At 39.8% G+C, this 27,587-nt stretch overlaps 1 protein-coding gene across 4 annotated transcripts in view; it reads right to left on the bottom strand.

Annotated features, from left to right (window-relative positions):
• Nucleotides 1-27,587, bottom strand: part of Fars2 (phenylalanyl-tRNA synthetase 2, mitochondrial) — a 403,608-nt gene that overhangs the window by 336,342 nt on the left and 39,679 nt on the right. Inside the window, exons 2-3 of one of the 4 annotated variants that reach the window (XM_055595241.1) lie at nt 23,741-23,823; nt 23,170-23,271 (exon numbers count right to left, since the gene is read on the bottom strand). The exons of 2 other annotated variants lie outside the window; for them this stretch is intronic. The gene's annotated coding sequence lies outside the window, so the exon portion shown is untranslated. The remainder of the gene's footprint in view (nt 1-23,169; nt 23,272-23,740; nt 23,824-27,587) is intronic. One more of the 4 variants, XM_055595240.1, reaches the window with a different exon arrangement.

Raw genomic sequence — 27,587 nt, 5'->3', positions numbered from 1 at the left:
AGGTCCTATTAGGTCACTGTGACAATTAAGTCAGTTAATAGACAAAGGACCCTACAAGAGCACCCAAACCATAGAAATGTCTCTATAAATAGCAGCTATAACTGCTAATAGCTACCTTACCCAAGTACATGGGACATCTATTCTCTGAATCACCTGATCCAACAAAGACTAAGACAGCAAGGTCAACAAGAAGCCCAGAGATTCATCCCACAAAGGGATGCTAACTGACCCCTCCACACTGAGCTGAGAGTGTTCTACAACTTAAGGCTTATGTGAGGGACATAAGCACACTCAAAGAATTTCCATTTTTTAAAAGGGTGAGACAGGTGGATTACCATGAGTTCAAGTCAAGGCCATCCTGAGCTACATAGACACACTGCCACAAAAACATAGGAAGAAGAAGAACCTAAAGCTTGATTTTTATAGCCATGGATTACACCTCAATATTGAAGGTAATTTTAGGATGTTGACTACATTAATAAGACTAGAAGTTTTCTTTACCACCGCAAATCTAGCATAGTAGCTAAACTAATAAAATGTTAATTAATTACTATAAAGTTTATTGGATTTTTTTTATTTTTAAATTTTGTGTGTGCTCATGCATCTGAGCATGAATACAGGCACCAAGGGTGGCCAGAGAGAGTGTCATATCCCCTGAAGTTGGAGTTAGACACAGTTGTGAACTACCCGATATCTGTGCTGGGAATTAAACTTGGGTTCTTAGTAAGAATAATACATGCCCTTAAAACAGCTGGGCCTTCTCTCCAGCCCTAGAATGGTTTTAATAGTCCTCTCTCTGACTCCTTTATTCTTGTTGAAGATCTAAGCATTTTAGGCATTCTTATAGAAAATATAAGCACTTACCAGAACAATGGTTTCTCTGAATTACAATTGCCTTGCTGAAAAGGGTCAATCCTCCTGGAGGGAAATGGAGCTCCACAAGGAGAGCAACAGAACCAAAAAATCTGGGCACAGGGCTCTTTTCTGAGAATGATACTCCAACCAAGGACCATTCATGGAGATAACCTAGAACCCCTGCACAGATGTAGCCCATGGCAGTTCAGTGTCCAAGTGGGTTCCATAGTAATGGGAACAGGGACTGTCTCTGACATGAACTGATTGGCCTGCTCTTGGATCACCTTCCCCTTAGGGGTGGGGAGTCAGCCTTACCAGGCCACAGAGGAAAACAATGCAGACAGTCCTGATGAGACCTGATAGTCTAGGGTCAGATGGAAAGGGAGGAGGTCCTCCCAATCAGTGGACTAGAGGAAGGATATATGGGAAAAAGAGGGAGGCAAGATGGGACTGGGAGGACATGAGGGAGGTGGCTACAGCCAGGATACAAAGTGAATAAATTATAATAAATAATAAATCTATTAAAAAAGAAAGAAAAAGAAGTGAGGTTAAGCCTGAGTAACTATAGCCCACACACGGTCATGACTGTGCAAAAGCCATCAGGCATATGCTGTAACAACAGATATAGCATATAGTCTATATAGTGAAAAACATAAAATTTGAATGTTTCAAAATACATGTATCCTAGTTTCCATTTTTACTCAAAAAAGATCACATCAAGGGAGTATGTTTTGCATTCCTCTGACAAGAATGAATAACAAAAAATCTCTAAGCAGGCAGTTTCCTCTATTACCTGTGAGAGAATTATTGACACAAGCTTTTTAGAAAGCAATTCAGTACTACCATGAAATTTAATAGTGTTCACAACCTGTGACACAGTAATGGTAACTCATAAGGAAAACCCAAATGAAAGCAAGAGTTAACTATGCAGTTTTATTTGATGATATTTATATAAGAAAAAGTTAAAAACAATATTAATATCCCCAAAGAAAAGAATGATTATACAAATTATAGAATAACCACATAATAAAATATCATGCAGTCATTAAATAAAACAAATTTTGGAAAGAATCCTAGAGATGCAACAATATTCTGATAAAAATTAAGACATATAATTGCATGTATAAAACCTTACTTATACAAATGCATGTTTACCTACACCACTGCACTCTAGACATAAAAGCCATAGGAAGAACTATGTAAAATGTTTAATAACAGTTATCACTGGTTCTTTATTCCATTGTATAATTCTATTAAAATTTTCTAAATACATTTCTATTATACTTTAAAGTTTACTTTGAAAACATATCCAGTTGGGTCCAGTTGTGTGCTAGACATTGTATGGCCTGCGTTAAGCAAAAGCGTCAGTGCAAATGAGGCGTTGGCAAGATTACTGCGTGTGAAGCCCACCACACTTCCATTTCATATGAGAACAAAAGCAGAGCTTTGTGGGAAAAACTTTGTGCCTGCCCATTTTCTCTGTTCAGCCACAGATCAGCAGTAAGAAAATGATGGCAGTTACTCAGTGCCACTTCTTGAGGAGAAAATTTTATGAAACTGGCCCCATTGTAAACACATTTCTCAACTGTACTCGTGAAAGAAAACTTAGAGGTGAAACCTCAAATCCTATGCAGCATCTTAATAAAGAAGAAAGCATGTCTTAGCTCGAAGGAAAAAATTCATGTACAGTTTGGTGAAACTAAGGCAGTTCTGCTCTCCAACAGGTCCCTTACACGGGGCTGCGGGCCGGCAAGGAAGCAGGCCACAGTCAGATTTCAGCACCCTTGGGTGTAGCACCAGCAACAGCACCAGCAGCAGCACTGTGAAGGCTGACTTCAGTCAGAAGGCCTGGGAACACTGGGCAATCCACAGCAAGCTTAGCACCTCATTTTGCTTTTGAACCTGTGCAGACCTGTTCTTCAGGAGATTCAGGATCGCTTACCCACGGTTATCTCACACAGATGTTTCATTGTTGAGAAATAAGGTATGAAGACATCACTTTTCACAGTAGGCAGAAAAGTGAGCGGAATGAAGAGCTGCCCAAGATCTCCTTTTACTTTTTCTGGCCAAGCTCAGCTCACTGAGCATCTACAGAGAGCCACTGAAATGATATGCAAATATGTCCTGCAGCAGCCTATCATTTATTTTTTTTATTATTTTTATTTTTTTATATTAATCACAGTTTATTTACTTTGCATCCCAGCTGTAGCTCGCTCCCTCATTCCCTCCCACATCTCCTCCCTGCCCCTCTCTAAGTCCACTGATAAGGGAGGTCCTCCTCCCCTTCCATCTGACCCTAGCTTATCAGGTCTCATCAGAACTGGCTGCAAAGTCCTCCTCTGTGGCCTAGCAAGGCTGCTCTTCCCTCGGGGGGGGGGGGGGGGGGGGGGAGGGAAAGAGCCAGCCACTGAGTTCATGTCAGAAACAGTCTCTGTTCCCCTTATTAGGGAAACCCCCCTTGGATGCTAAGCTGCCATGGGCTACCTCTGAACAGGGGTCCTAGGTTATATCCATGCATGGTCCTTGATTGGAGTATCAGTCTCAGAAAAGACCCCTGTGCCCAGATACATGTGGTCCCTGTGGGGCTCCTGTCCTCTCCATGTCTTAATAACTCCCCCTTCTTACATATGATTCCCTGCATTCTGCCCAAGGTTTGGTTATGAGTCTCAGTGTCTGCTTTGATACACTGATAGGTAGAGTCTTCAGGAGCCTACCATAGAGGGCCTCTGAAAGATTACCTATCATTTCATATGTAAAAAAAAAAAAAAAGAAAGAAACCTAAATAAACTACATACCCTTTTGAGAAATTTGTGGTTCTCACTGTGTGCCTGGAGCACTGGCATATCCTAGAACCACAGACAGGGCTTTTTCACAGAAGAGTATTCACACAGATTTCTAAAGCATACAACACTTCTTATAAGCCTATAGTCAACTCCTTACTCAGCTGTCCCACTGACAGTGCATCCTGTATTCTAAATTGTCAGGAGTAATAAGCCACTCATTGGACACGTTCAATTCTTTAGTTCCAGCCCTTATGGCAATACAATCCTTCCTTGTTTTCATTGTTCTCAGTAACCACAGACACTATCGAAGATCAACAGTTTGCCCAGTCTCAGTTTGTCTCACTGCAGTGCTGTAGTAGACATCTCATAGCCAGTTGTTAACAACTCCATTCTCTGTGCTACTGACAGATCTTTCCAGTTCCCCTTTTCACTGTTTCTGGTTTGCCAACTCCTTTTACATTTTACTAGTATAATTAAATTTAAAGTCAGAAAGAGAGACCTAGACACAGAAAAAAGTAAACAGCAGAGATGGCTATGGCCCCTCCCACACTAAAATTCAAAAGTCAAATCAGTTCACATTTTGGACCTAGGTAAGTTTTGGAATCTATTTATAAGGGGAAATAATTTTTAATTCAGAGCTTTTCTCAGACTTGAGAACTACAAATAAAAACCTAGGGCTCAGATTTCCTTGGTCCTAAGTCCACTGCTTGCTTTCAGCCAGGCCCCAATGAGTGTCTTCTCTCTGCTTTAATCTTTCTACTTCTACCTGACAATGAAGAAAACAGGAGGGCCGTCTAGATATGTGTGTCCACATCACTTTTTTGCTGGGAAACCTGCTACAGTCCCAATACAAAGTCTAGACTTCCTACGGCCCAGTCCCAAGCTCCTTCTTGGAATCCTTCCTACAACATGCACCTATTTTACTATTCAGCAACCACGTATGGCCAATGATTCCAGAAGGTTGAGTCTTTCCATTAACAGTATTTTCATTAATTCTGATGTTTCCATGTTAATAATAGTGGTATTATAATTTTAATTAATAACAAAACTAATAGACCTTAGCGTAGTTTCATCTCATCTTGCCTGTCCTGGCTAGTTCTTTGGCAACTTGATGCAGCCTAGAAACACTTAAGAAGAAAGAACCTGGGGTTGGGGATTTAGCTCAGTGGTAGAGCACTTGCCTGGCAAGCGCAAGGCCCTGGGTTCGGTCCTCAGCTCTGGAAAAAAAAAAAAAAAAAAAAAAAAAAAAGAACCTCAATTGAAAAATATGGCCCCACAAAAATTATCTGTGGGTGAGCTTCTGGAGCATCTTCTAGATTAATGATTGATGGGAGAAGGCCTACACCACTGTGAGTGGTGCCATCCCTACAGAGTTTGTCCTGGGATGTATAAGGAAACAGGGTGAACAATGCATGAGGAGCAAACCAGTAGAAAATGTCCTGTATGGCTTCTGCATCAGTCCAAGCCCTAACCTCTCTCTGTGATGGAGAATGAGATGTAAGATGAAATAAACTCTTACCAACCCAAGATGCTTTGGTCATGATGTTTATCATAGCAATAGAAACCCTAAAATATAGATTATCAACACTATTAATCAAAAGGGAAATGTAACTCAATATGACTGCACCAATAAAATTGATTGATAGCAAGAGCATTTGCTAGATTTAGAAGAATATGTTCTAGAATTCAGGCTACCTTTAAAAAATGTAACAAGATCAGGCAATAAGAATGCCTACTTTTCCTGAACCAAAGAAGTTAATGAAGTCAAAGCACAGCTGAAACTTGGTCAAATATAAAAAAGGCCAAAAAAAAATTTTAATGGGGTCTGAAACAATGTCTCAGGGGTTAAGAGCAGTCTGTTCTGAGGATCCAGGTTCGATCTCCAGCACCTAGATGCTTGCTCAGAACCTTCTCTAACTCCAGTTGCAGGTTACCCAAGGTCCTCTTCTAGCATCTGAGAGCATGCATGCACACAGTGCACAGATATACATGCCTGCAAAGCATACAAACATAAAATAAACTAATAAATTTTATTTTTTTTTCAATTTAAAAGGAATACTTCTTTATTCTACATTTATGATCTCGTGTGTCATTCTTTTTTTTTATTTTATTTTTCTTTTTAGTTACATTTTGTTAACTCTGTGTCCCAGCTGTATCCCGCTCCCTCATTCCCTCCCCAACCCCACACTCCCTCCCTGGTCTCCTCCCTGCCCCTTTCCAAGTCCACTGATATGGGAGGACCTCCTCCCCTTTCATTTGACCCTGTTTTTATCAGGTATCTTCAGGGCTGGCTGCAAAGTCCTCCTCTGTGGCCTAACAGGACTGCTCCTCCCCTGGGGGGGGTGGGGAGGTCAAAGAGCCTACCCTTAAGATCGTGTTAGAAATAGTCCTTGTTCCCCTTACTTTGGAAAACTACTTGGTTACTGAGCTACCAAGGGCCACATACGAGTAGAAGTTCTAGGTTATATCCATAGATGGTCCTTGGTTGAGTGTCAGTCTCAGAAAAGACCCTGTGCCCAGATATATTTGGTCCTTGTAGAGCTCCTATCCTTTCCATATCATACTAACTCCCCTTCTTTCATATGATTCCCTGCACTCTGCCGAGGGTTTGGTTATGAGTCTTAGTGTGTGCTTTGAAACACTGCTAGGCAGAGTCTTTCAGATGCCTTTTGCGGTAGGTAGACTCCTGTCATACGTTCAATGCACATCCCATTTGTCTGTCTAAATGAGGATTGATCATCTTCGCCTGTGTCCACTTTCTTGATTATCTTCTTTAGGTGTGTAGATTTCATTATGTTTATCATATCTTGTAGGTCTATATAAGCGAGTATATACCATGTTTGTCTTTCTCCTTCTGGGATACTTCACTCAGAATGATCTTTTCTAGATCCTACCATTTGCCTGCAAATTTCATGATTTCCTCCTTTTTGATTGCTGAGTAGTATTCCATTGTGTAAAAATACCACAATTTCTGTATCCATTCCTCCGTTGATGGACATCTGGGTTGTTTCCAAGTTCTGGCTATTACAAATAAAGCTGCTACAAACATGGTTGAACAAATGTCCTTGTTGTGTACTTGAGCAAATTTTGGGTATATACCTAGGAGTGGTATAGCTGGGTCTTGAGGTAGCACTACTCCTAATTGTCTGAGAAAGCGCCAGATTGACTTCCAAAGCGGTTGTATAAATTTTAAAATTAAAAGAAGATTAAAATGCATGTGCCAAAAGCTCTAGTTACACTGGCCACAGCTTCTTCCTGAGAGGAGGAAAAAACCACTCACCATGAAGTTAGTCATCAGAGACAAAGCCACACGATGATATCCAGAACACAACGCTGGAGAACACCTTACAAGCTACACAGGAGCAGATTTGTGTGATCCACCTAGATCACCAAAGGGTCAGCTATGATGTGCACAGGAACAGAATTTGCTACATCTACACATTTGAAACTAACTGAGCACCAAGAAAACTTGTCTGCTATGTGCTTCGCTGAAACCACTGAAAACAGCACAAATATTTAAATTGAAAACAGTTACACTTTTACATCAAATTATCCAGTCAAAAATCACTTGTTAACACAAATTTTGCTCCACTGGCCTGTAACAGGGTGAGCTCCTGGGAGAATATGAGGGTGATTCTAGCTGACACCCCTGGTGTCAAGGGTCATGGAGACTGGAGAGGACACCCTCTAACCAGACAGAACTTCTGGTGGAGAGGGGAATACCAACCCACCTACAAAAACTTCCATCCAGAATTTACCCTACCTTCAAGGACATATAGGGATTAAGACAGCACAGATCAAGGGAGTGTGCAACCAATGCTTGTCCCAGCCTGAGACCCACTCCATGGGAGAGAGCCAACCCCTGACATTAGTGATGACACTCTACTGTGTTTGCAGACAAAAGCCTAGCATAGCTGTCCTCTGAGAGGCTTTGCCCAGCAAAGATGGAACAGATCGAAACAGAAACTGTGTAGTGTAGGGAGCCTGGTAGAAGAGTGGGGGGAAGGATGGAAAGACCTGGAGGAGACAGGAACACCACAAGAAGACCAACAGTCTCAACTAACCTGGGCCCAGAGGGGCTGGAGAAGACTGAAGCACCAAAGGACCAGGCCTGGACTAGACCTAGACCCTCTACACATATATACCCAATGGCCAGCTTAGCCTCCATGTGGGCCCCAGAAAGGGGATGAAGGGCTGTCTCTGACATGGTCTCTGTTGCATGCTTTTCGATCACTTGACTCTGAAATGGCTACCTTGCCAGGACGCTGTGAAAGAGGAAGTACACAGTCCCATGCAACTGAATGTGCTGGGGTGTTTGTGGGGGTGGGGGATCTCTTTTTTTCTGAGGGGGCAAAGGAGGAGGGATAGGGGGATGAGGGAGGGACAAAGGGAAAGACCAGGAGGAAATGAAGGAGGAAGCTACAATTGAAATGTAAAATGAATAACTAACTAACTAAATAAATAATTGGGATTCACTGAAAAGCAACCACTTGGGAGCAGAAATCATTAATTTTATGGTTCCTAAGAGGTGATACTTCTTCCAAAATTAGTGAACAACTTCCCCTGCACAGGGCTCACACACTGTTTTCATGAGCTCAAAATGAAAAACTTGCTCAGTAGGATCATTCACATGGCATATGAGTAACACACAGTGTAATTTGAAAGCATCAACTTGGAATACCATGTACTGCTTAGGAGCACGTATCAATACATGTGGCGTGGTATGGACCGCACCCCCACCTTCCCTAAAACTGTCTATTTAGACAGGTATAGTTTTCACAGAATCTGGAGCACCTGAGCCCTGAACACGGTTGCAGCCTCTGATGAGCAGTGAACTTGCTTCTACACTGGGTACTTAAACACCCTTGACAAGCATCAAGTGAATGAAGTCTTCTGTAATGACTCATCGTCATGTGTTTTCCTGATTGATTCCAAAGCATATGTGAGACAACAGAGAAGCGTCTCAGGGCAGGCACCTGCAAGGTCCCACACATACAGGGGTCTCTGGCTGGTGAACACCAGCTGTCCCTTTCCATGCGTCAGTGCTCCTGGCTTGCACATATAAGTGTAAATAATTTTTATCTCAAATGGTGATTTATGTACCTATCATTGGCCTCAAGGCATATTTAAGGCATGGTTTACAACCATCAGCAAGAAACTGACACTGGGCATTGCTGCCTGAGGCACATGGCTTCCACTAGTTGCCAAAGGCCTACTGCAATATTAATGAGAATGCCATTTGTCAAGACAATTATGCATGAAGGTGACAGCTACAGAAAGCAGAGAGCCAAGTGAAAGACAGGCCCAGGGCATATGGCTCCGAAGCCTGAGAAATCCCTTGGTACTTCTGTCTTTTGTAATAGTGGCCTTTTGTGTAGATAATGTCTTATTAAAACATTCTTCTGAGGGAAGAAAAGTAGGGGGAGAAGCACGTGCTAACATAACTATTATCTGTGTAATCCCCTCGTCCCATTCAGAAGATCTTTTCATTAGTATAATTCAGTTGAGAAGCGACTACCAATATTAATCTTTGATAATAAATGCAATGGTTTCAATAATGAGAATTCTGAAAGTGTTTTCCAAAATGGGAATAATCTTTATTTATTCAAAACTAAAAGAGCACTCATGAGAAAACTATCATGTGATGGAAACAAAAACACAGGGACAATATCACTTTGAAAGGTTTTTCTCCCCTCTGCCCCCACCCCCAACACACAGTACAGGAGGAATCAGTTTGGATATCTTAAGCCAAAAGGTTAAAATACGTAATTAAATGAATGCATGAGGGACTGCCTGCAGACCAAAGATCCTACAAATTAATCTGAACGCTGGTTAATAAGTGACAGAAGATATCACAGTGTTCAGAGTTGATGTGACTCCAGATCACTCTTTCACTAGTTTTAACTTCTCCAAGTGTCATGCAGAATTAAGTTCATGTTATCAGTATCTATTAGTATGAATGCTTTACGAAATATGCCAGTAGAAAAGCTTTCAGTGCACAAGGTACCACATAACACACATACCACACCACTATATACAAAGAGCAAAACAAAAATAAATAAGTAAGTAAATAAATAAAACACACTTCATGTTCCTCACTATCTCAAGAAATCCAAGTGAAATAGCAAACTGCTAGTTACTTTCAATATATATCAACTTATTTCTTACCTTATTTTCTACAAAAAAAAAATAATAATAACTATTATTCTATGTAATCCACATTTAGAGAGAAGTGGTGCAATTAATTATTCAGAAACTTAAGCATTTAAAAAAAGTTTTATAATAATCTTACTATATGAACACAACAGTTTTAAATTTTTAAATGTTCAACTAATGGGAGAAAATTTTCACCCAGAAATTATTTAGCAAGCAGAAAGTAATGGCAAATAAAATTCAAAATTGTTTCAAGTCAGCTCATTAATTGCCTAGTAAAAAACTATTTTAAGGAATTAGAAATATTACTAATATACAAAAAATCTATTTTTTGTTATTTTTCCCTAAGTATTCTAAATAAGCTGATTTTTAACTATGTTTCTCCAAATAAGTTCACTGCATATAAAATGTTGGTATGCTAGGTCTGGCAGAGAAGAGAATGAGTTAAGTACATGGGCACACCTAGTCCTTAAGCCCCAAATTAGTAAACAGAAGCTGGCATCCTCCAGTGTCCCTCCCAAGAGATGGAACAGCAACAGCATGCTCAAAGCCTTCAGGACTATTTCTTATTCCCTAGACTGGAAAACAGCACAATTACATATGTAAACTAACTGATCCAAAGCCCCATATTCTGACAAAATATTGCTTAAGGGAAGCACTGAGCCATGATTCATCCTGGCCATCCTGCAGTGCCCACTGCCTGGCCACACCAACAAACAACAGCCTGCCATGTTTTACTCAGTATGTTCTCTCAATAATTTCTTCACAAGTTGAAGCAATCTTCCCACTAATGTGATTCAAACTTCCACTAACATTTTATCTACATTAAAAACCATCTTAACTGGCATGATGTATGTTCCTGTAACTGCAGCACTCTAAGACTGAGGTAAGAAAATGTGAGTTCCAGGCCAGCCTGCATTAAACAGCAACAACCTGTCAATGATGATGATGAGAAGGAGAAGAAAAAGAAAGAGCTTGTAGTCATCCTCTCATCTTGCACATCTGGGAACTGAGCTATCAACTCTTTGCTATCGGTATTTGCTTCTTCTACATAGGTCATTCGTGGCTCATGAAAACGATGTATCAGTTAAGAGCCTAGTCTGTCTGGCAGCTTTTAAGCTACCTAAGAACAGGGCAAACACTGTCATTTAATGGAATGTTTTTCCCAACTCAAAAGGAGTAACTCTGTGGTGGACATATAGATTTCCAGATTATCATTTACTCAAGAACCCATAGAATCCACTCATTTCACAATGACATTTACATGGCCCCTTCTGTTATCCATAGCAGGTATCAAGAGAGAGTGGTGAGAAAGCCAACTGCAGTCAGTGTAGGAAGCCAACTGCCAGCATAGAATCAAACATCACTTTTAAATTAATAATTCAAAAAGCATTATAAGCCTGAAGATGGTAGAAAGGCAGCGAAAGAGTGAAATTTCATCCTATCAGCCTCACCTCTCCCCATATAGCTAGCATCCTCTCCACCTAAAATGATCTTCTATCTCTCTATGACCTCACCAGTGTTTGTAAGAACAACTAATACATGAAGGTGCTTAAATTACCAATATAGAGAAGAGAGCCACTGTTGGTGGTTATTGTTATCCTGCAAAGCCACTGTGATTACCAACTGTAGAGAAACAGTGCACGGAGAGAAAATACAGGGTTTTCTCTCTGTTTCCTGAAAGCTTCCAGTCACATCATTGCCACATGATCAATACATAATTTTGTTTTAAGTGTTTTTGTTTCAATGCATGTAATATGGTCAATATATTACATTAATAGTGATTTCATGGCTTGCCCCTGTGATTTCTCAGTTGTGGTTCACAAAGTTCCTACACTCAGAGGTTCTCAAAGAAACTTCAGCAAAATGGCTGAAGATCACTTTACAAAATAAAATAATAAAAACCATATGAGTATGCAAAATATAATACCAAACAGACCAGGAAAAGGCCCTTTGTATTAGGATGAGAGCGGAAAAGTGAAGGTAGAGCAAGGCTTAATTCGACCTTGGCATCAGTGTGAATATCAGACAATTCTAATTTCCCCTGTTCTGCAAGTGTGTCAGTAACTCAAGTCCTGATTTGAGGTACAAATAAATTCTGAAGTGAGCAAATACAAATACAGGAGCCTAGTATGGTGTAGACTGAATGTATACCAACCCACTGTTCACAGAGGGTACCTCACAGGAAGGGAAGAAGGTGGCTAGGCAAAGAAGGAAGAAAACTTGTGTTTTTACTCTAAGCCTTTTTAGGCTTTGAGTTTTGCAGGGGAAGGTGGAAGGGAGGGACACAGAGAATGCTCACAGGTATGCAGGTTATGATGATATGTGTGTGTAAAAGAAAATAGCATTGAACATTTTAAAAATCTACAAACATAAATTTTAGCTTTGGGCTTAAATAATAAATGAAACAAAGGAAGTATAATAAAAATACAACAAATTTGTAAGAAGCATCTCTTCTGTCTACACTGAGGCAACTTAGGCAGACTCTCATGTGAGGAAATGGCACATAAAGTGACTTAAAAGCAAAGCATACGAACACCTTAAGTTCTCAGATTCCCACCAAAAGGGGAGGCCCTGGAGAACATGATATACAGAGAAACTATTTTCAAAGAGCCACATCAGAGAAATAGCTTTACATAACAGCTATGCTTCCCCAGGAAACTTAAATGTGATATTTTGTACAACACTTAAAAATTATTCTGCACGGAGCAGCAGCTCCCATATGTGTTCCCAAGACCACCAGGAGCAGCTATACCCACTTTTACCAGATACTGAGTGGGTGGCAGTCACTACTTTAAAAACTCCCAAGGCAGCTTCTGATGCCAGTTAGGCCTCTTAGCAATAGAATATATCAAAATACTGTACTATTAGAAATTATAAGTTTTTCCTACGGATAATGGTTGATTGTTAAAAAGATCTGTGGCTGTTTTGTACAATCACACAAGAGTCATCATAGACCAGACAAATTGTCTCATTCATTTTATGTAATGTAAGAGAGAAAATTCATTTTTGTGAAAAAAATTTAGAATAATACACTCCCCCCGGGAAATACTGGTGAGGAATGACTGGAACGAGGCCAGAGGGCACTTCTTAACATTGATGATAACTTTATGACCTTCATAGGTCTGAATTACAAGGGTGTAAATGTTTGCCAGGAAGTGACTGATAATGTACCTACTAACTGTGCATTTCACTGTATGTAAATTTATGTGAGTGAATCATAGTCAGATACAAATATGAGCTCCAGTTAGGTAGCTGTCCACATTCAGGAGGAAGTCAGCAACTCACACTGACAATCGCCCCACCATGGAAAGGAAGATGGATCTGTAAGTGGAGAGTGGGAAAGAATGGATGGTACAGCATTCGCAATACCACGTTAGCTGAAGAATGCAGATGGGCTTCATGAAAACATACCACGCACTATTTCAGCCCACTCTCTATGCTTGAAAGCCTTCAACAAAATGTTGCCAGGATAAATAGCAGGTGCTGGGTTGTACCATACCATGTACATGGATTTCAAGTCCTACAGCATTATGACAGTAGCTCAGGCAGTAAAAAGTGACAGAAAATGAGGCTCGATGCTGATGAAAACAGAGGATTTACTTCAGAAACTGCCATTTCATGAAAAATAGTTATAGACTGCATACAAAGCAAAATTACTACTGGAGAAAATTAAAGATGTACCATGGGCCTCAGTAAAAAAAAAAAAAAAAAAAAAAAAAAAAAGCCTTTTATAGGAGCACATAAATAACATACATAGAACTAGAAGAAAGTTTTTAGTATGTAGTCCTGGCTAGCCTTAAAATCTTCCTTTCTTGGCCTCCTGGTGCTGGATTACAGGCATAAACCACCAAGTGTAGCTAATGCTACACATAGCTTCATGTCGTGACCTCACAGATGGAAAAGTTAAGTCCAGATGGCTGCTCTTCCAGGACATCAGAATGCGGGTGCCTGGGCGCTGCGGTCTAGAGCCTACTGTTTCACACTAAGCCATGCAACCACGCCCCAGGTTGTCTTTTAATAAGATTTCTCCAGTTATTTTGGTGACAAAGCATTAAGAAAAAAAACAGAAGAAAAAAGATCTGTATTTCCTATGACAAAATGCTTCAAAACCAGAAAGTCCATTTTCTTTTTAACTGCTTATGAAAGATTACAGCCTTTTCTTTTTTCTGACTTTGACATTTACTTGAAATTCAGATTCTTTAGTATAATCTAATATGAGCTGTGGAGATAATTAATATAATGTGAAAACTGCAGAATAATGTAAGAGAACAAAGAAAAGGAACGTCATAAAGTTCAAGCCTCTTTCCTATGCCACTTCACAGCAGTTAGCTGCTGCTCTCAAGCACACAATTCAAACACTGAGCTGAAATTCTTCCTCTCTACATCCCAGTCACCCTGTTCTGCGTGAAAAGGGCATGGAACTCATTGTGTGGGTCTGTGTCCAAGAACTGGCAGCTTTAGCTTTAGTTATCTTTCTCTGTGATCAAGATGCTTCTCTTATTTGACCTGAGAGTAAGGTAACATCCAGTCAAATACATTGGACCAAGGTGTATATGAGTCCAGTTGTATTGCTATAACAAAATGCCTGAGGCTCAACAGGTTATTTGATTCACAATTCCAGAGGCTTGATAGTCAGAGTCTGATGACAGTCTTCTCATTGGGAAAGTCCTGGGGTAACACAACGCATCACACAACATGAAACAGGAGGCAGGAGTGCCTTTCTCTTCTCAATACACTTCTTGGAAAGCCACTGGGATTCAGTAATTGGATTTCACCTTGTCTAAACCCAATCTTGTCACAAAGGCCTCATCACTAAACAGAGAATAAAGTTCCACCTTCAACTACTTCACACTGGAGACTCAAGCTGCATTTAAGGTCAAGGCCCATCAGTCAAGGAGTGAGCCTCACCATCTATGCAGTCCTAGCACTCTTGGATATTTTCCAATATTAAAAAAGCAGCCTACCATAAGTTGTTAACCTCTAAAGCTGAGCAAAGAATGAACATCACAAAAGGCAGCTATTTCCTTACAATCACTTCCAGGAAAAGATCTGGTAGAAAAACTGATGAGTAATAAATAAATATAATAAACAAATAATAGCATTATTTGTGTCACTGACTGAGTCATTAACCAAGCAATTCATATATATCAACTCATTTAGTCATCATCCAAATTCAAGACCACTACTATTCTATAGAAGCTGGACAGGGTAACTCACACTTGTAATCACAACACTCAGGAAGCTGAGGCAGAAAGACTGCTATGAGTTCAAGGCTAGCTTGGGTTATATATAGCAAGATCCTCTTTGTGGGGAGAGGAGGACCAGATGTGAAAAGTTACATGGCAAGGTTGGACTGGCAAAAATCCAAAGTCTAAATCCAATGACCAAACTCAAATCATACTATTTTGGAATAAAGATAAATATTAGTTAATCAGGCCAATTCTGTTCACCCTCCATTCTGTGCTTCTGGCTGATGAGCAGAGCTTATCATTTGAAGTAATGGGTCCTGTAATAAAGTAGCACTTTGGTTCTGGCTCAAACCCCTAGAACACATTCTCAACAGCCTCTCCACAGCAGATTAGAAAGTTGCAGTAAATTCATGGGGTAACAATGGAAGCCCATAAGTAAGAATATGCAGCTAGTAGCAACCATGCAAGAGAAAATGAATTTGAAATCTATCATAGGGCCAAACACCTACGACCTTTCTCCAATTCCAGCTGTCTGCTACATTACTTTCCACCTCTATGTCGACAAACCCACTCTGCACAGCAATGGTATCAAACACTGCTGCAGAGGTCAAGGTACCAGCCCACAGCAATGGCTAGTTTCTGCACACAGCTGCAGTGGTCTTCCCAATTCATACTTTAGACATACTTAGACCTGGCCTGCTTTGAAGTGGCAAATCAAACACAGTGACTTCTGTGGCATTAGGTAAGCTGAAATAGATGCATCCATTTGGGTGATCCCATAACTTGAAACAAGCAAAGCATGGAAGGACAGACAGAGCAAAGAACCACAGCACACTTCAGATCTGAGCAAGGACTGTTACTGACATTTGAGTGAACAAGGGCCACTCCAAGTATTCGGAGCATTTGAAGTAAAAAAAATAACTTTTTATTCCCTTAAGAAACTAGGGGAGTGATTTTACTGTTAGAGAATTTTTAATGTATAAAACTTGTGGTATATACCACAGAGACATGAATGCCTGTAAGATGGAATGGACTTTCTCCCACAAGATCACTCCCAGGTAGGTCCATGCGACACTAGTCCTAGGAGGGCTTGGCCTTCCAGCTCCCAGAGGCCCTGGCACACTTGAGCCAGGACTACATACTAAAAACTTTCTTCTAGTTCTATGTATGTTACTTATGTGCTCCTTCCAGGGCATGCATGGGTTCACAATGCTGTACACCTTGAAGGATACTTAGTATGGCGCTACTTTTTCATCTCCTTCAAATTTTCCCATACGGGAGCTATAGCAATCATAACGTACTCTACTCCAAGTTTCTCTCAATTTTTCCAGTTAGGAGAAAGTCAAAACATTGACAGTTCCAGCATCTCACATGTACTGGGCTGGGGAAAATGGGATAAATACAATCAGCTTGTGCAGATGACACTGAAAAGAACTATGCTCAGTTTCAGTACAGAATGTGTGTAAATAAGGAAGGTTACTTCACACTTGGCAAATGAGACATCCACTAAGAGGCTATCACAGTTCTTAACATCCACACATTGAGCACAAGTGTATGCAACTTCATGAAAAACAAAATCTACTGGGATAAAACTCGCAATACGCCAATAATGGGTGACTTCAATTCCCCATTCTCACCAATAGACAATTCATCTTGAAAAAAAATTAAAAGACAAACACTGGAGTTCAATAACACCATAAATCAAATGGATATAACAGGCTTCTAAAAGACATCCACCCAAACACTAGAGAATACACATTTTTATTAACAACTCATTTTTTCCAAAATCAACCACATTTAGGACACAAAGCAATTATCAACAAATATAGGAAAATTGAAATAACATCCTGAATTCTACCTGAACACAATAATAGAGCTCTTATCAATAGCAAAAAGAACTAAAGAAAGTACACAAGCTCATGATAATAACAAAATACTACTACATGATAATTGGATCAAGGAAGACATCAGGAAGGATTTTTAAAACTTCCTAGAATTCAATGAAAATGAAAATAAAACACATCAAAATCGATGAGACACAATGAAGGCATTCCAGAGAAGAAAGTTATACAATTAAAATATTTGAGAGATCTCAAATTAATAAATTAAAAATACACCTGAATTGGTTTGGAGAAACAAAACTCAAAAGCAGTAGCTAGGAAGAGAGAATAAAAATCAGAACTGAAAAATTAATAAAACAGAAACAAAAAATACTAGTTCTTTGCAAAGATTCACAAGATTGACAAAACTTGAGCCAAAATAACAAACAGAAAAACACAAATACCCAAATTAACAACAGATGAAAGGGAGACATCACAACAGACACTGAGGAAATTCATAAAATCATAAGAATATACCATAAAAATAATCTATTAAATTGAAAATCTAAAAAACAGATTAATTTTTAGATACAGTTGACCTAACAAAGTTAAACCAAAATTAATTAAGTACTTTAAACAGACCCAACAGGGCTTGTAACAATCAAAGCAGCAATCTTGTTTGGTTTGGTGTTTTCTGTGTAGCTCTGGCTGTCCTGGAACTCAATCTGTAGACCGGCAGGCCTCAAGATCCACCCGTCTCTGCCTCCCCAGTGCTGGGAATAAAGGTGTGAACCACCACCTCTGCAGCTAAAAGCAGTAATTAAAAAAACAAACAAACAAAAAATAGGACCAGATGGGTTCAGTAAAGAATTCTACAGGACCTTCAAAGAACTAACACCAATACTCTTCTAACTATTCCATAAAATAAATGGTACCAAGAGGGAATCTTCATCCCTACTGGCCAGCTTTCACAGTGCTGAAAGGTGTTATGTGTGCTGCCTGGAGAGAAAAATTATCAACAGTCTTACACAGTGGTAAACTCAATGACCTTCAATAATGACCAGCCATGCAAGATATGTCCTTTGGTGCAACAGAAGCACAAATGTTTTGGGCATAACTAACCACTTTCTTCTTAGACTTGAGGCTCACTCCACAAGACAGAGCATGTGTCTGGTACTATTAAACTGGTCAAAAAAAAAAAAAAAAAAAAGGCTGGCTAGACCATAGGTCCTACAGGAAAATCTATACCACATTAGTTTATTACTATACTAAATAGACATAGTAATAAACTAAGTTCTTATTTTTACACCCAAAGAATAATCAATCTCTCAACCCTCATCAGAGAAGCTTTTTTTTTTATAACAAATAGTAACTAATACAGAACCATAAATGGTCAAGACGCAGAGAATAATAGATGGTGAAAAGCTCCATTCTAAATAAGACAACCATTTCACATCTCCATCCCTTTCCCCACTAAGGCTCAGGGATCATCCTGGAAGAGTAAACAGAAATACTTCAAGAGCCAGAGGTAGTGAAAGGCTATAGCAAAACAGTATTCTCTGAATATAACAGGGTACTACACTCATGAAATCACAGTGGCTATGACTGCATCTACAAGACCTCCACAGCCATGCTTGGCTGGCTAGTGAGTTTGAAGTCATGTGGCCTACATACGACCCTACCTCAAACAAAAAACCAACAAGATCAGAAGACAAATTTGGTCATCTTAAAGACCATCGCAAAGAGAATAAAATACAAGAAAAGAAGAAGATTTGATTTAGTTTAGAATGCAAGCTGTTGCAGCATTCTACACTGCACAGCCAAACTCCATGTAGGCCCACTTTCAAACACTGATTGTTCACCCTCCAACTACCTTCATAGGCTAAATGGGGCCACCCATGCCTTAACTGACGAAGAAACACATCCTCCACATCATCCCAGTGAAGCACAACCATCCAGGGCTCCACGTTGCCAAAAAATGTTAACTTGCACAATGACGTCAATGTGACACATTTACATTAAATGTGTTGATACTAACAAGAACACAGTCTGAGACAAAAGTGCATATAATAAAATGCATGAGTATTGTCACCAACAGTCAAGCGAACAACAAACCTAAGCTGATCAACTTAGTGTACTAAGGGGGTCAGGAGAAAAGGGTACACATAAACCTAGCACCAAGAAAGGCAAAGATAACTAAAGACTGCCCAAGAATCAAGTGAATATGAAGGAAGCTTAGAAAACACCACTCTACTACAAAGCCAAAACTAGCACTGAACATTCCGGTAACTGTGGCTCAAACTACAAATTCATCTATCAGGAGAGGGTAGCCAGGGTTGTACAAGGGAAAAGAAGGCAGGACAATGCCAAAATCTTGTTCATGCATCCCTATTCTACCCTTTACAATACACTCACCAATGAACCCTTACTTAAAACTGCACTGACAATTTATATCAGTGATTACAGCTAGTATTCCTGCTGACAGAAGCAGAATTTAAGCTACAAAATAACTAGTTTGCAAAACTGTCCAAGTTTCAATTTAACATATTTTTATGTTCTTAAAAATCCATTTGTGTTGCAAAAGTCTTGTACATAAAAATTTGTATTTATAAGTAGAAATGTTATACTGCTTTAGTTCTTTAGGAATAAATAAATCAAGTATCTAACTTATGTATATTAAATTTGGGTCATATTTTCCAGGGCTGGGTTATGAGTGAAGAAAGAGGACAGCATATGCTAGGAGAAAAAGGACCAGAAACCAGCATTCTTTGCAAATCAAGCTCCTACTGGGTCTGACATGGGCTTGTGACTCCTGGCTATGAGGAACTGGGGAAGGCAGGCTGTTGGTTTGCTTGTTTGTTTTGAGAGTCTCATAGAGCCCTGGCTGGCCTGGATTTCACTATGCGCAAAAAAAATGAGCGTTAACTCTTGGACCTCCTGTTTCTACTTTTGGAGTATTAAGATTACAGGTGAGTCTCCACAGTCAGTTTTATGATTGAACCCAGGGCTTCATGAATGCTGGACAAAGTACTCTACCAACTGAGGTACATTGTTAGCCCTTTTAGTCACATACAGTTAATGGTGCAGAATTCTGCCTACCTTGATCTGAGTTTGGGTGAGGAACCAAGTTCTGAGTGAGCATGTGGCCCAAATGGCACTGCAATTTAGGCTTGCAACCTCCTGAAGGGTAAACCACTGAGCTGTGACTAGACATCTGCAGAAACTATGGAACAGTCAGTAGGTGCCATGTAAAGCTGCTAATCTAGTGTTAATTATTACACAATAACAGGATATACAGTCAATAAATAATGTTGAATAAGTGGCTTCCCAGTCATGTTAAATGCTTTGAATACTAAAAGCTGTATCTACCAAGGTTCTCAGTCTCACATACACACACCACATTCACGTGTGCACTGATGCTCCAGCTAGTAGGTCACTTTATCACGTTATCTCCAAGCCAAAAGAATTGATAGGCTCTATGCCAAAAGATAAAGCCAGGTAAGTGAGCACAGGCATTGCAACCAAACAGTACATGACAGTGAAAACTTAAAAACTGAAAAAGGTAAGTAAATATATAAGAAACATTGGGGGCTTTAGTGGTTTGGATATGAAATGTCACCCACAAGCACCTGTGTTTGAACACTTGGCTCTCAGCTGATGGTGCTATTTGAGGAGGCTTTTATACCTTTCAGACATGTGGCCTAGCAAGCAGAAGGGAGTCACTGAGAATGAACCCTGAAAGATAATATATTGGCCTCTGCTGTTACCTAGAGTCTGTATCATGTTCTTATGTGAAGAACTCCGCCTCTTGCCACACCTTCTCTATAATGATAGATAGAAAGCTTAAGCCAAAATTAAGCACTCCTCCCATAAGCTGTTTCTGTTGGGTGTTTTGTCAGAGCTATAAAAATGGTAACAATTTCAAGAGTTCTTTTCCTTCTTTTTTCTCTTGTACTCTCTGTACATCTCAAATGGTGGCTCTAGATAAACACTGGTTGTCACCATAACAACTTTTTAAAACACCCACAACTTCCAGCTCCTTGGGCATAAAAAGAGCCTTAAGATTTTAAGATGACAGGGTAGCTCCTCCAGAAAAAGAGCCTGCATTTTGTGTGCGTGTGTGCGCGTGTGTATTTTATGACCCTGAAAAATATACTTAGAGCTAAGATTACTGTCTATTCTTGGAGTGTTCATAACAAAAAAAAGCAGTCTTAGCTTTGGGTTTATTTTAATCCCCCAAAAGATAGTATTGTATAAATAAGACTAAAATTAAGGGGGAAAGCAGTTGACATTAACTCAACTACCCCAACTCTGCCTGGTTCTCTGATTTCCGACAAGCGCTCTGAGCTGAAGAGGTTCTCTGCTTCTTCCACTCTCCAGAAAGGCATCAAGGAAATGGCGCCTCTGAGGTCAACCCAAACAATAAAATCTATCCTTGTCTCTTCCTTTTTTACAAAAAGTCAAATAAATGCCCAGAAGAAGAAAAAGGAAAGGGTTAATATCTGCTATCTGTAACATTTTCCTATGCAATATAATTACAATAAAAGTGATTGTACTGCAGAGAAAATATTAGCCATTTTTCACTTTCCTTTGCTAAGTATAATAAGCTGTTTCATTATTGCTCATATAACTTCTACAAACATTTTCAAGTGCTAAACAAGTCAATATAATTTGGTTTCGCTTAACAGAAGTGACAGCAGTTTACATTATAACCAATTAGTAGTTGCTCAAAAACATGTAAATTTCAAACTAAGAATATTTGTCCAAAATAAGCACTCAATTGTTTCTATCTGAATGACATCTGTGCATTTAATTAAAATAGTTGTAGATGTCAACACTGGTCAAAAATAGTATCAGTACATAAGTACAAGATAGAAAGAATAAAAACACAGCTATTAATAGCACTATAGATACAGCTCAGTCATGCATAGGGCTTCTAACATAGAAGGAGAAACATAAAGTACAGTACAGGGTTAACCGTGGCTCTTCTCCTGGCACTGAGACTGCTTCTTACTACCAGGTCTCAGGAGAGCATGTGTCTCAGTTAGCCTAAGCCATCTAACAGATCACAAAGGATCAGAGTGAGACACAAGTGAAGCAGACAAAGCCTTTGCAATAGACTAACCACTGAAAAGCAGTGAAAATTCCTGAAGTTTGGACATGAATTTAAAAATAGGAATTCAGGACTATAGCTCTGCAGGGCATGAGTACATGTCTAGGAAACCTACGCCCTCAAGGTCAAATTGTCAACAGATGGTGGCAGGCCTGATAAACCAAATTCGATTCTATTATCTTCACATAAGTCATCAGATCACCAGAGAAATCAAAAAAAGGCAGGCTCAGACCCTAATATTAATATAGATACAGAATGCTTTGCTTTTCCAGATAGAGGTAATATACACATAAGACATGGGCAGCACTGAGCAGGATTCTACAAAACCAGAGGAAAACAGGATTCACCTTGCAAGATAATTAACATTGGTTAGTAAACGAATTCTTTTTAATTTCTTGGCAATATAACTTTTCTGACTAGTTTCCTTCATGTTAAGTGATTTATTTTTAAATGTTTTCTTTTTCCTTCATGTTAAGTGAAGGAAAAAGAAAACATTTAAAAGCAATAAGAAAATATTACAGAGAACTAAAAAAACACACAATGCACAAGAACTATTAAATATCTCCTACTTTAGGCTGTATTCTTTTAAGATTACTAACATATCATGAGGGACGCATGCTAATGTCTAGAGACAGCTCAGGGAAAGAAGAGTAGTATAGAATGGATCCCAATGGTAAAAGTCTCCATAACAGCAGACTGGTTCCTAGCAGAGGTTTTGAATTCCATACCTACCATGAAAAAGAAGATGGAGGGTTCTCTTTTTAACATTTACTTTACTATTTTTTTAATTTCATAAAAGTACAGTATTCACATCATTTTCACCCAATAATCTCTCGTGTCCATTTCTTCCACTCACTCCCTTTCAACCTCATGACTTCTTAATTATCACTACATGTGTGTGTATACATATATGATACATTCTGCTGGTATAGTTTAATCCCTTTAGTATTGTTCATATGTGTATATGTCTAAGAATGAGTTTGAGATTGGAAAACCTATCAGGATAAGCTGGATAGATTAACACAAGCTAGATTTGTCTGAAAGGAAGGACTCTCAATTGAGAAGATGCCTCCATAAGATCCAGATGTGAGATATTTTCTTAATTAGTGGTTAATGGGAGAGGGCCCAGCACACTGTGCGTGGTGCCATCCCTGGGATCATGGTTCAGGATTCTATAAGAAGGCAGGCTGAGTAAAGCATGGGGAGCAAGCCAGTAAGCAGCACCTCTCCATGGCTTCTGCATCAGCTCTTACCTTCAGTTCCTAGCCCTGTCTGATCTCTCATCCTGGCTTCCTTCATGACTGACTCCCAGACTTGATTTTTGGTCATGCTGTTTCATCACAGCAATGGAAACCCTACGTAAGAAAGAAAAAGACTGAATCTTTAGCAGCTATTAATTGTATGTAGAGCTTCCTCTGGGGGTCGGGCCTTGTGAGTTTTGCAATATCCACATTGGGTGTCAACTACTGTCATTGTCGAGATGTTTAGGCCGCCATATAGTTAAGATTTCATGAGTGTAACTGTCACATATAGAAGATACTATATGCTGGGCTGGTCCACTAGTCCATCCCCTCTTTAGTGATGTTCCCTGAGCCTTGGGGGTATGGGTTGTGTTACAATTTACAAACAGGGATGGGCATCCCCACAGTCAATAGCTTTGCAGGATGGCTCTTCTTGGAAAGGGCTCTTAATTCAAAATGCCTCAATACTTCAAAAGCCAACAGAGAGGTATGAACATGGCTCAGTTGGTAGAGTGCCCCACCTAGCATGTCCTTAGCATAGAATCTGATGCCCACTACTACATGAATGAGGCATAACACATACCTGCAATCCTAGCACTAGGAAGGTGAGCAGGAAGATGAGAAGTTCAAGGTCATCCTAGGCTTGCTGGGAATTTCAAGGCCAGCCTGGAATATGCAAGAAGCTGTTTCAATATTTTTTTTTTTTAATTTTTAAAAGCCAAGGGAGATGAACTGGGAGATACTAAAACAACAAAAATACACTTCCATCACATTCATTCATTTACTTCACTAGAAAGACACAATAATGAAGACTACTTGGAGCTGTTATATTAAAAAGAAAAAAACAAACAAACAAACAAAAAAAAAACACTTGAATCAATTGAAAATATGAAAGATCAATTGAAAATATGGAAGAGTGAATATCCAATGTCTTAAAGAAGTCCTGGGAGCAGAGGGCAGACAGAGCCTGGGGCTCCTCACTCTCAAGCTATTCATCTTCCATGGCTACAACACAAGAAATGGAAAAACAACTTTAAGGGCCCCCTTTTTTAAGGAATAAAAGAAATCCCTGTATCTTCAGATCTTCTGTGCATGAAATTCATGGAGAAACAAGACTATTCTTAAAGAATGTATGACCTAGGTCATTTTCAAGCACCGCCCATAATGAATTTGAAGACACAAAAGTGGTAAGAAGCAAGACAAACCAGTCTCCAGTTAAAATTAAAATATTCACAGCCATAAAAAGAAGCAGAAAAGTTAATATAAAAAATCTGACAGCCACTTAGTAATGCTACCCCATATTAGAACCAGTAAAAATAAACATTTACTTTTACAAAAACAGAGGGTATTCACTTAATTATCTTAAGATCTAACCAGGTACAGTGGCGAACACCCCTTATCCCAGCACTCAGGGAGGCAGAGGCAGGCAGATGTCTGTGTGTTCAAAGACAGCCTGGTCTACAAAACAAGTCCAGAACAGCCAAGGCTACACAGAGAAACCCTGTCTCAAATAAATAAATAAATAAATAAAAAGATCTACCAAATTGAGTATTTTTAAAAAAGAATATCATTCAGGAATTCTTTATTTCTTATTATGATCTCTGAAAGACTTAAAATTTCCCCAAAGCTATTGCGTTAGTAGTACAAAACAGTGGCCAATACACTATCTCAGGAAAGCACAGGTCATTATCAATGCCAGAGGACTCAACTCCAGGTGAGTGTTGATGGGGACTTAGCCACCCATCCCCCCAAATTCCTGGTTATATAGGCTAGTTACTTAAGAAAAGAGTTAAGAAAGGAGAAAAAATAAACTCAAGAGTTGTGGCATGCATTTGTCTGAGAAGTCACTGTGAACCCAAAGAAAATTTCCTCATAATCTACAAAATCTACAATGCCAAGTTTTCTGTATTTCTAGTCTTCATGAACTGAACTAGTAATGAAGATGTCTTAAAAACAGAATGTGAAACACCTATAACAGTATTAGCCAAGTGCCCTTTAAAAATATGAAAGACTAAAAATGTTAACTGTTTTTCTTTACTTTATTAATTTATTTTAGGAGAGAAGAGTTAATTCAGAAAAGAGATATGCATAAATTCTTTGAATTTGGTTAATTGAGATACCATGCCAGCATAAGGAATTACAGCTAAGAAGCAGCTACTGCCAGCTGCATGTGTGAGCAGTCTAAGCTGATTTACCACAGTGAGGATTTTCAAATCAACTCAATAATTAATGGCTGTGATGCCCATTAAAGGTACAGGTGGCCCATTAATGCAGAGTTGGGCTGAAAACTAGGGATAACTGCGCTAATTACTTAGGTTGATCGGAGAGAATCTGAAGTCATCACAGGAAGAGAGGTAAGTCCACATAAACTGTATGTAAACAGATTGTAAATGTTTCCGGGTGAGGAGAGGTGACCCACAACACAACCATTCTGTACCCCACAGCCTGGTAAGCACAACTGGAGGTGGTGACAGGAAAAACCAAAGGGCCAGTCTTGCTGCTCTGTGAACACCCTTTAGGGCCCCATGTGGACAATAGGTCCAAGCTCAAAATTCTAAAGAGGGGAGGGTCAAGCCCGCTGCACTGGGAACTGGAGCTTGAACAAAGATGGTGGGCAGTGAATAGGAGGAGGAGCCCCAGGCCCCTCCAGCCTGACCTGTTGGAGAGACTCAGAGTGGGAAAGACCACCCTCCTCCCTATAAGGACCTGCAGAGGAGTACCACAGCAGGCATCTGGGTTAGGCTTCATTTGCAGAGTCACATAATGGCCATAATAAGATACTGTTTTCTTATACTCAAAGCTACACCAGATCCCCAACTCCAGAGTTATACACCAGAGGAAAGGAACACAGAGCGTACATTCCACAGACAATCCAGGGAAATTAATGGTGTTGAACTGGACCAGCCTCCTATGGGCTATGACCTGTATGACAGAGTCAGGCAGGGAGTAAGGTAACTGTCACACTGATAAGTGTGTATTTCAAATTGTCACCATGTACTGCCAAACAACTTTATATGAAGACTGAACTGACCACCAGTGACATAAGAAACGCTACTTTTCAGTTCTTCACAAGCATGGTATTTATGAGGCTTTCTCCCAGATATCTGTCGGTCTAATGATTAAAAGTAGATGCTTTCACAGTCACTCATAAGGACATTAAAATGTTTTCACACTTTTATTAAATTTCAGTACTATTTTATTCCCTATTCTAAGATACTGATTATTTCCTTAGTGATTTGCTCATCATGTCTCCTACAAATACTACAAATGCAGGTCATCTGACCTTTTTTTTTTTTTAAGAAAAAGAGAGAGAGAGAGAAAGAGAGAGGGGGGGTTCTGTATAGCCTTGGCTGTCTTGGATTCATTTTGTAGACCAGGCTGGTTTCAAATTCACAGCGATCCACCTGCTTCTGTGTCCCAGAATGCTGGCGTTAAAGGCGTGTGCCACCACACCCAGCATGGTCATCTGTCTTCTATTCTTCATTCTGGTATGTAGCAATTATTCTCTAAAAGTTCTCATTAAGTAGATGGTATCTTTATAAACAAGAGGACCATTCTGTTCATGGCCAGTGTGTAAACACACACTGACACTGCTGAGGACCCTGCTGTCTGAGCTGAAGTAAGGTCTGTGCCTGGCTCCTGCTCTGCGGTGGCTGGGTGGTCAGACAGACTAATCTGGCTTGAAGGCCACACTCTGCTGAAAGGAACCCCATTCAAGTAAGCACCCAGGGAGACTCCACAGTGGATCCTTTGTCAGGCTCACGAGACGCTGATGGCAGAGGGCAGGCTGCAACAGTGCGACAGGGCTGCACTCAGCAATGGGGAGCAGAATTAATAAAGCATCCCTAGCTATGCAATTTGAACTCGCTGCAGACGTGCCTAGGGTGCAGGGATGAGGGCTCAGGAACAGAATATGCCAGCAGTTCCTTTCACTTTGGACTTCAGAAAAGAAAGCCAATTTGAAAAATGGCCATCAGAGCTGCTAGCCTGGAAGATGATGAGTATCCAAAAAGGACCATCATGCTCTAGACCTGTGTAGCAATCCTGCAATGTTCTAACACTCTTAAGAAAAAGGCAAAAATTTAAAGGGTGTATTTTCCACAGAGTGCTCAAATTTTTCAATCTGAAACTGTGAGGTACACAGAAAGTACAAGGAAGCAGATGTTTGCCAGTGCTTGCTGGCAACCTCCTTCTTGCTGCACAGATGGCATGTCTCATAACATGACAATCGCAGGAGGCACGTGACAAGGGAAGTGTGTGATCTGTCCTCTACAGAAAGCCATTTGACTTGCCCTCAAATGTACATCTTCAGGGGAGATGGAAGCTGGAGGCTCAGAGAGCCAAAGAAATTTCACATTACAGACAGCAGAAAACTCCCAACCTAGGCAATTAGCTCACAGCTTCCTACATAAATAAGGTAAATTGAGAGA

Source organism: Psammomys obesus, unplaced genomic scaffold, assembly GCF_907164565.1.
Source record: "Psammomys obesus unplaced genomic scaffold, mPsaObe1.curated_primary_1811, whole genome shotgun sequence".
NCBI lineage: Eukaryota > Metazoa > Chordata > Mammalia > Rodentia > Muridae > Psammomys > Psammomys obesus.
The sequence above is the reverse complement of the archived record's forward strand: the minus strand, read 5'-3'. Positions and strand labels throughout refer to the sequence as shown.